This window comes from Ascaphus truei, chromosome 8 (genome assembly GCF_040206685.1).
Source record: "Ascaphus truei isolate aAscTru1 chromosome 8, aAscTru1.hap1, whole genome shotgun sequence".
Classification (NCBI taxonomy): domain Eukaryota; kingdom Metazoa; phylum Chordata; class Amphibia; order Anura; family Ascaphidae; genus Ascaphus; species Ascaphus truei.
In genome coordinates this window covers 48,192,495-48,202,233 of record NC_134490.1, presented here as the reverse complement: position 1 = coordinate 48,202,233, position 9,739 = coordinate 48,192,495, and positions in this window count along the sequence as shown.

Below are 9,739 nucleotides of genomic sequence, written 5' to 3'. Positions count from 1 at the left end.
TTTATTTTCTGGTCTTCCCCGCTGTGTGTCATCTCCACGCGCCCTGCCGCGCGCGTGCGGCCCTTGTATAGAAGGGCTGACTAACCTCAGCCATCTATAACTGCCGCACACACTATATCACCAGCCTTAAAATGTAAAACATGGAAGCCATTGTGCAATTGTGACTATATTTGTGACATTGTAAATGGCGAAATAGGCTGCGATATGTTGGGTTTAGTTGTTTGGCAGCAAGGAAGAAGTGGGAAAATGTGTGTTTTTCCAAACAAGCAGAACCCAGAGATATTACAGTTGGGGTGACCAGGTGTCCTGATTTAGCCGGGACAGTCCCGTTTTTTTTTTTGTAATTTACATTTATATTGAAGTTATTCAGGGGGGAGGGGGTACAGAAAAGAATAAGGAATAGGAGGTGGAAATGGGGGGGGGTACAGAAATAAGGGGGGGCAGGGGGAACCGTACATATTGCATACATCACAAGATGGTATACTGGTCTCTCGTATCTGACCTTTACCCTAGGGCGCTCAGAAATTAGACCTCACACTGTGGGTCACGTTTGTCCCTTGGTACCTTGCTGTGTGGTAGCTTACGAGTGGACTGGCCCCTCAATGGTCTTGGGACAACCTAGTTTTGACTCTTCCTGCTGGGATGAGTACTCATGTGTTGGGGAGAAGGCACCTTTCTATATCTAATGGACTCTCTGTGGCTTGCCTTCTGGAATAACTATAGCAGGATTGACCTAGTGTCTACGCCTTGTATATCCACTTAGTGAATCCAGGGCTCCCAGACTGTGAGGAATTCACTGCAAGAATCATTTGTCAGACTCAGGAGCTTCTCCATGTGACAGATGAAGCTCAGTCTGCTTTTTATTTTAGATAAGGTGGGGATTCCTGACTGCTTCCATACTGCGGCCAATTCACATCTGGTTGCCATGGAGATGTGTGAGACGGTCTGTTTAGTAAGAAGAGCAAGGGATCCATATCCAAGTCTACTTGCAGTATTCCCTGGGTCAACCTTCTCACGTTTTGCCATAACGCTGATACTCTGGGGCAAGTCCATCACATGTGGGGCGGGGTTAGCTTCAGCGGAGCCCCAGAAGTGAGAACGTTCGGTGTATGTTGCCAGGGCTCTATATGGCTTTCTCCCCCCCTCCTCCTCCCTGCCACCCCCCAACCTATGCTCCACAGTGACAGGTAGGGTCTAAAATGGGGAGAGAGACATACACAGTATAGGGACACAGAATGGGGGGAGAGAGAGAGACGCAGAATGGGGGAGAAAGAGACACAGAATAAGGGAGAGAGACACACAGAGAATGGGGGAGAGAGAGAGACAGAGAATGGGGGAGAGAGAGACACAGAGAATGAGGGAGAGAGAGAGACCCACACACAGAGAATGGGGGAGGGAGACAGAGAATTGGGAGTGAGACAGAATGAGAAGGGTGGAACGAGAATGGAGGGATGAGGGGGGCGAGAATGGAGGGATGGGGGGGAACGAGAATGGAAGAATGGGGGAACGAGTAATCTCAGCCTAAGGCTGCGCTTATAGTACTGGCTACAGCGGCGTAGCGCAGCGCCGTAGCAAGTACTTGAAGTCCGTCGCAGGTGCCCATAGTGGGCGACCACAACGGCGATGCCCAGCGACAACACTACCAAAATCTGTGAAGTCAAGGGAATTTGAGATCTACAGCGGCGGAAGCAGCGTGACATCAGCCAATGAGGGTGAAACTGTCACGCCTCTGCCACGCCCCCTGTCGCCCTCCCTTGGTCTCCTGCACCAGAGTGCAGGAATCACAATAGCTACGGCGACGGCTGACATCAGTGGTCGCGTAGCCGGTCGCATAGCCAGTACTATAAGCGCAGCCTTAGGCCGCGCTTGTAGTCCCGGCTACGGCGCGTCATGTCAAAACAAGTTGATTTAAACCGTTGCATGTGCCTATTGTGGGCGCGACGGCACGACTAAAATCGCTGAAGTCAATGTAAATTGATTTTTTTGGCGACCGCCGCGTGACATCAGCGCACATGAGTGGTTCAGCCAATGAGGGCGAACCGCTCACGGCAACACCCACTCCATGGCCCACCAAGCCCAACAGTCTCCGTCTCTGCTCTCCTACCCTATAAGCAGAAATCGCTATTACAGTGGCGACGGATGACGTCATGCCGTTGCGTCACCATAGCCGGGACTACAAGCGCGGCCTTAGAAGGGGATATTAACTAATGGCGACATCATTGGAATGTGCTAGCTTAGCGTGCAGTAAAAAGTACATAACAATACGCCTGATGCATTTTGGTCACTTGGTTATCATGAAGTGGTTAGTTAACATGGCTGCTTCACCTCAGTGGATTTTTGACATTATACTCCATATTTTCTTCAAGGAACTCCTGAACTTTAATGAATTGCAGACATGTGCCCCTATCTACATCTCTCAACCCATACACCTAACCCGCTGCTCAAGCATGGCTCCTTTATAACCCACCTGCCTTGTCCAAAAACATTCTCTCTGCCTCTGGAACTCTCTATATATTAGGTAGATCTCTCTATATATTATATTAGGTATATATATTTTTTAAAGTGCCTTGAATTAATGATACTTTTCCATAAGTCAATGAAAAAAGAATGGGAGCGTCTTGCAGTTTTCATGGAGCAAACAGAACCAAAAAGTGCGTCCAACGGCCAAATATAATCATACAAGAACAAACGTTTCGGACCCTTTGTGCAATGTTTCAGAGTAAATCCATAACAATTTACTTGCGAATCTTGTGGATATTCGTGAACAATCAGAGAGTACAGGCAACGTTTCATGTCCATCCTTGGACCGTTCATCAGGTGAAACGGTATCTGTACTCCGATTGTTCACGAATAAACACAAGATTTGTAAGTAAATTGTTATGAACTTACTCTTACAGTGCTAAGGGGGCCGAAACTTTTCTTCCTGTATGACTTTTTCATACATTTCGAAATACCACTACTGTATATATCAAAGCTAACTAAAAAAACACCCAGTGTCCGATGATTAAGACGCCATCCAATTTACTTTATTCTTCAAAAAAATCTTTTAATGTCACCTTTAGAAAATCCTTGACTTTCACTTTTCCTTTTTATGATCTAGTATTGCAGGGACGTCTGCTCATAAAGTTTAGATTTGTGGGGATAAAGGAAAATGCTTGTAATTTCCTTTGCAGGAAACAAGTGTTTTGATTCAATGTTTATAATATGAGTTTGGAGCATAAAGATACACTGCTTTCCTGTTACGTAACGATTGTACCTATAAAAAAAAAATGTTTGTATAACTATATATCTAACAAGTCCAAGAGTTGTTTTCTGTTGGAACTGTCAATATCTTGTTTGTAAAGATATTGAAATCTTTAACTGTAAAGGTTCTCAAAACGAAATGACAACAAATGTTTGTCATTTATTTCTGTTTCTGGCAACTGGTAAATAAATAGTGGTGACCTTTATGAAATTGATCACAAAAGATCTTGCGTATTTACAACCACAGGCAACTATGAGTAATCTAAGCGAGTTGGAAAGACCCGTCCTTAAAGAACTCCAAAATAATGAAATGATAACAATAAAACCCTCAGACAAATGGGGGGAACATTGTTTTACTCAATACAGCATACTATGTGAAAGAGAATAGAAGGCTACTGTCTGATAGAAATTGCTACTCGGTCTTTAGAAGTGACCCCACTATCCAATATTTGAAGGAATTGAAATCTATTCTTGACCAAGGTGTCTCCAACAAAGTTCTCACTAAAAAAGAGTTTGACGCACTCCTAAATAGAATACCAAAGATGGCAACATTTAATTAATTGCCCAAAGTCCATAAGGGTAGCCTTCCACCACCAGGCCGCCCGATTGTATCTGGCATTTCTAGTCTGACAGAGCAGTCCAGTACATATGTGGACCATGTCTTCAGAACTTTCGTTACTGCACTTCCGTCGTATCTATTGAGGAGGACACCTTACTCATCAGTATGGATGTGGCATCTTTATACACATCCATAAAACACAGTAATGGGATTAAGGCGGTGGAGTACTTCTTACAGACGAGAAGCTGCGACTTTGCGAATCATAATCTGTTGGTCGTGGACCTACTTAGGTTCATACTCACACACAATTACTTTATATTTAACAACATCATTTGCCATCAGACGAGAGGTACAGCCATGGAGACCACCTGTGCCCCCACCTACGCCAATTTATATCTTGGGTGGTGGGAGGCAGAGTTGGTCTTCTAGAACTTGTATCTCCAATATACCTCGCACATACTCATGTGGGCTAGGTATATAGATGATATCCTGATCATCTGGAAGGGGACCAGAGAGCTACTTGGGGAGTTTGTAGATCTCTTGAATACCAACACTTTAAATCTAAGACTGACATCAGAGATCAGCTCGACTAACATCGCATTTTTGGATCTTATGATCAGGCGTTCACCATCAGGGAAAATAGAAACTACCCTACATCGCAAGGACACGGCCACCAATAGCCTGTTAAGAGCTGACAGCCATCACCTTTGCCATCAAGTAAGGGGTATTCCGGTAGGTTAGTTTCGCCGAATTAGGAGAAACTGTTCTTCTGATCAGGAATTTGAAAAGTGTAACGCTTGCGCTCCCCACGAACAAGGCGGGACCCCGTAACTGAGGTGGGAAAGTACAGAACTGCGCACCCACTGCAGCGGAGGCATGCCTGAAAAGTGGATTGTCAACATAGCTGGGTCTGGGTTGGAGAGAGTGGGTTAGTCCAGATCCTTGCAGAGGTCATGCGGTCGAGCCAGCAGCGTAATTGTTATCCGTTGTGCCGTAGTCGGGTTGGAGAGAGTGGGTTAGTGCAGATCCTTGCAGAGGTCGTGCGGTGGAGCCAGCAGTGTAGTCGTTATCCGTTGTGCCGTGGTCGGGTTGGAGCCGGTAGGATAGTTGAGTGTCCAATAGCCGTACTCAGGGATGGAGAAGTGCGGGTAGTCAGAGGCAAGCCGGGGTCGTTATCCAGAGAGGGTCAAATAGTCAAGCCGGGTTGGTACACGTGAGATCAACAGGAGACAAGATAGGTTAGGTACAAGGCAAAGGCACAGCAAAGCAGGAACGCAGGAACACAAGGCTACAAGGGTTTATGCTCAGCAAAGAATGACTGAGCATGCAGGGTTTAAGTAGCAAGGCTGGAGCAATCAGTGTGAGAGGCGGAGCGAAGGCGCGGCTCCTGCGGCAGAAGGGATTGGACAGAGGATGCAGGAGACAGGTGAGCAGTGTTAGCAGTGATAGGAATGTTGCCACGCAGCTGGGGAGCGGTGCACGAATGTCGAGCAAGCGCGCCGCGAGCGGGGGGGGGGGGGGGGCGGGACCAAGTTCCGTGGTGTTTGCAGAAAGCCTCCGTGTGCGCACCAGAAATTAATTGGATGGTGTGAGGGTGATAGTATATATTAATGTCACCCCTGTTTAAGTAAAGAGAGTTTACCCTCCATTTTCCCTGTGAATCAATACTAACTCAAGCAGTTGTGGTGTTCTCATTGTACTCTTTGCGGATTTATATGTTTTTTGAGCTATTGGCTTCCTTTTCTTAGATTTGGTAGCTACTCACGTTTTCTGTCATTTCTTAGCTCCGGCACTGCTAGGTGTCTTTACTGCATCAGGCTGGTGATGCACCTCCATGCTTGATGTTTTAGGAAACTCTATACAGTATATCCTGCTTTACAATAAGTATAGGCAAATATATATTAAAGGAGCTATATACGACTAAATACAATTCTGTATAATTGACAGGAGCCCTGTTCTGATTTGACATTGTGCCGATACGGAACATGATTAGCTACTATTCGCTATAGCACTTCTATATTGCTTGGAGCGTAATAGGAAGTGGTTTTCAGGGACAGGTCATGGATCTATATACTTGGTCCCTCTGTCAATACTACTTTTAATACTCTAATAAAAGGGTTTTATTATATACAACTTTACATACGTATGCATTGAGTGCATTCAGTAGAGCACTTTCTCCTTTTGTACTGTAAATAAACATAGGCCTACCCCGACCAAGAAGCCAACATTTGGATAAATAATAGGCTTTGTGTGTCTTCTATCAAAACAATATGGCGGCATATGGGTTAAATTGCTCAGGAAATGTCTGTTTGTAGCAGCAAGGAGTTAAGCCATGATACAATGAAGCATGTTTTGTGTATATAACCTGGCAGGTTAAAGCAAGCAGAATATATTAGGGCTGTCACTCTGAGCTGTGTTTTCTGACATGAAAATATTTGGTCATCAGCACGTGTCTTATAGATGTCATGTTATGGCATGTGGTTACTTGATTTACAACATGTTTCTGTGACTCAGGCACCTATAGTTAACAATAGGAGTTTTTGTTCTGGTGCACCTTAAAAGCGAACACATTGCAGACAGGTGCATGTATAGGAATGTTACTCACATAGGCTAATAGTCACTAAAGGATTCTAAGCTTTAGCAGCACAACCATTCAAACAAATTGAAGTTAGGGTGTGCTAAAGCTTAGCACCTTTAAGTGAATATGGGACATATATCGGTTCTCATTACTGGGGGGGGAATCATTCAGAAGGAGACGGCACAAACATAGAAAGCAGCCAGAGTTATGTCAGGAACAAAGGTTTTGGGGCAGAAAACCTTGGGAGCAGCTTTTGCTTACACAATCCTACAACTACACTTTTCTTTACAAATAATATAATAATAATACAGTATTAATAATGATTCTGGCTTTGCCTGTCTGTCTCGTGGAAAAAAGGAGATTGTGTGTATTAGCGGTAATGTGATATTAAATAATGAGTGTACCTATCACACCGTGATGAATTATCCTAATACCTTATACATATTAGGAAGGCTGCCAGGAAAAAAATGACAAATAAGATCAAATGAAACAAATACAAACAAATAATCTGGCGCCTAAATACAAATAAATACAGTGCAAATAGTTATCTGACCATATATAAAGTCCAGACAGGAAAACCTGTAGTCCATATATATGTAGAGTACAATCGGGGAAACCTGTAGTCTATCAGACATGTCTCGCGGGTGATATCACAATATGTAAAAGTAAAAGGGACAAACAACCAATCATAGCGTATACCAGATATATTGTAAAAAAGACTAACATACACATAACACTAGATACACTTAGACATGATACACTAAAGGACAATCACAAAATACCTATGAACTGGACAAGACTAATTTAATAAATGAAAAATAATTAATAAGCATACACCATAAAATAAAGCATGTGCAGGGAGTGAGAACGGATGAACGCTGCTCCGGTGGAGAGAAATTGAAATCCTACTCACAGCAAGAAAGCAAAAATTAGGCACAGTCAAGCTTGTCTTTTTCCAAAGTTGCTGACCGGGTTGCGGGGGGGCTCCTCCTCGTATAACCGCCAACGTTGGTGCCGCTATGTTAGTATCACCTCCGTTTAAATGTCCCTCTCTAGGCTGCCTCATTAGCTATTTGTTTGTATTTGTCTGTCCCATGTGAAACAAACTAATTGTATTTAATTGTAGTTGTTCTCAAACTGACAGTAAAGTATTGCGATGCTCCCTAAAGTGGAGGCCTGTATTTACTTAAAAAATAAAGGATGATGATGAAAATAAAAGCAACACATGAGGTCTGCACTACTACCGTAAAATAAACTGCACAACCCTACAACAATAATAAAACGTGGGGTGCACTTCAGGACTACCTAAACATGGATAACACAAAAGAAAACTTAAAGTAGGTATGGAAGGCAAAAAAAAGTACTCAGGTATACAAAAATAGAAGAAAAAAAAACATTTATTGAACAAACACAGCATATCCACAAAAATAAAACCAATGAAAACAAACATCAAAAGAAAAACGCCCTTAATGGATTAAATATCGATGCAATACCTGAATTAATACCCCCTCAACTACCTATTGTCTCGGGGATTGGCGCTCTTTGTGGACCTGTGTGCACCTTTGTGGATACTTATCTTAAACCGCATAAGGAGAGTCTTCCATCATATGTGAGTGTGACATCTGACGTGTTACTCAGGTTGCATTACATTGAGGTACTTTATTGGTCTTGTGACGTTGAGCCGTTATATTCTAGTATAGCACATTCACATGCGATAGCAGCCTCTACATCGTTTCTTCAAATGCATGATTTAGATTCAAGTAAGAGATGGGATCTATCACACAATTACTTTTTGTTTGATGAGAAATGTTATCTTCAGATTATTGATACGCGGATGGGAGCTGCTTGTACCCCTCATACGCCAACCTTTTTTTTAAGGTTGGTGGGAGTGTGAGTTCGTATTTAAAGAGGATATGGTTACGTGGACGCGATTTATTCCACTATGGATTAGTTACAATGATAATGTTTTCTTCTTATGGGAGGACGAGGCCAATGAATGTCAGGACTTGATCGAATCCCTAAATGATCATCTGAATATTAAACTGACGCTCCAATTTTCTAATGATATTATCTCTTTTTTGGATCTCAGCATCCTGATTTCTTCAGACAGAAAAACTGATGTTTACTGTATAGAAGAACCACTGCTGCCAACAGCCTACTCCAGAGGTTCTCAACTCCAGTCCCCAAGCTGCCCCCCCCCCCCCTCCCAACAAGTCAAGTTTTCACGATATCCCAGGTTCAGTACAGGTGTGTCAATCTGGCCCAGTCTTTGACTGAGACACAGATTGAGCCACCTGTGCTGACGCAGGGACATCCTTAAAACATGACCTGTTGGAGGGTCTTGAGGACTGAAGTTGAGAAACCCTGGCCTACTCCATTTTGATAGCTATCACCCTACAGTACTTCCTTTAAGTGGGGAATACCTGTAATTCAAATGTATCGTCTAAGAAGAAATTGCTCAACTGAAGCTACATTTCTCATTAGAGCTGGTGAACAGGAAAATATGTTTATAGAGCGGGGGGTACAGCAAAAGATGCTGTAAATAGGCACTTAAATGTGCCCTGAGGAATAATCGCGATTCCTTACTGGTCCCTACACATAACGCTACAGTAGCTCACAAATTGAACCCGATACTTAAGTGAGATTTATCTCCAGCTTTAATCCTCAGTGGGATATGCTTTGTTCCATTCTCCAAAAGTATTGGGGAGTTTTATTGGAGTATACAACTACTGTATATCAAGGACAGTGGGCCCATGGGTGTATATGACATCGAGTAGGGCCCCTAGTCTTAGTGGTCAGTTGGTGTGCAGTCCTTACAGCACAATCCCTAAATGTCAGAAGATGACTATTGTTTATTTTGCCTGTAGCTCTTGTAACAGCTGTAGCTTTATGTCTCCAGTAAAAACCTTCTAGACATTGTACATTGCTGTGTTTGATCAATACATGTGTAACACATGTTCCCCCACCCTAGGGGAGATTCCCTGCTGTTACTTGGTGATGGTGTTACCTGTATGGTTCACAGGAGGGTCTGGGCAACCCGCCGGTGGTAGTGGGGATAATCAGGGCAGGCTTTTCATGCTTAGTACCTTCTCTTCTGGGTGAAGCACCTCCATTTCCACATGGTCTATCGTAGATAGCTGCAGTCCCCTGTGGAAAACACTCTCACCTCCCCCTGAAGAACTGCAGTCTCAGACAAGAGTGTAAAACAAGTAACGGTTCTTTATTCTTGTACAGCGTACACAGCATGCATGAAAGCATACTGTTCACTCTCTGGTCCCTGGACTCAACCCCCAGGGCTTGATGCCTCAAATGTCTATCCCTGACTCCCATATGCTCTGGCGGAACATGGGGTAGCTGTT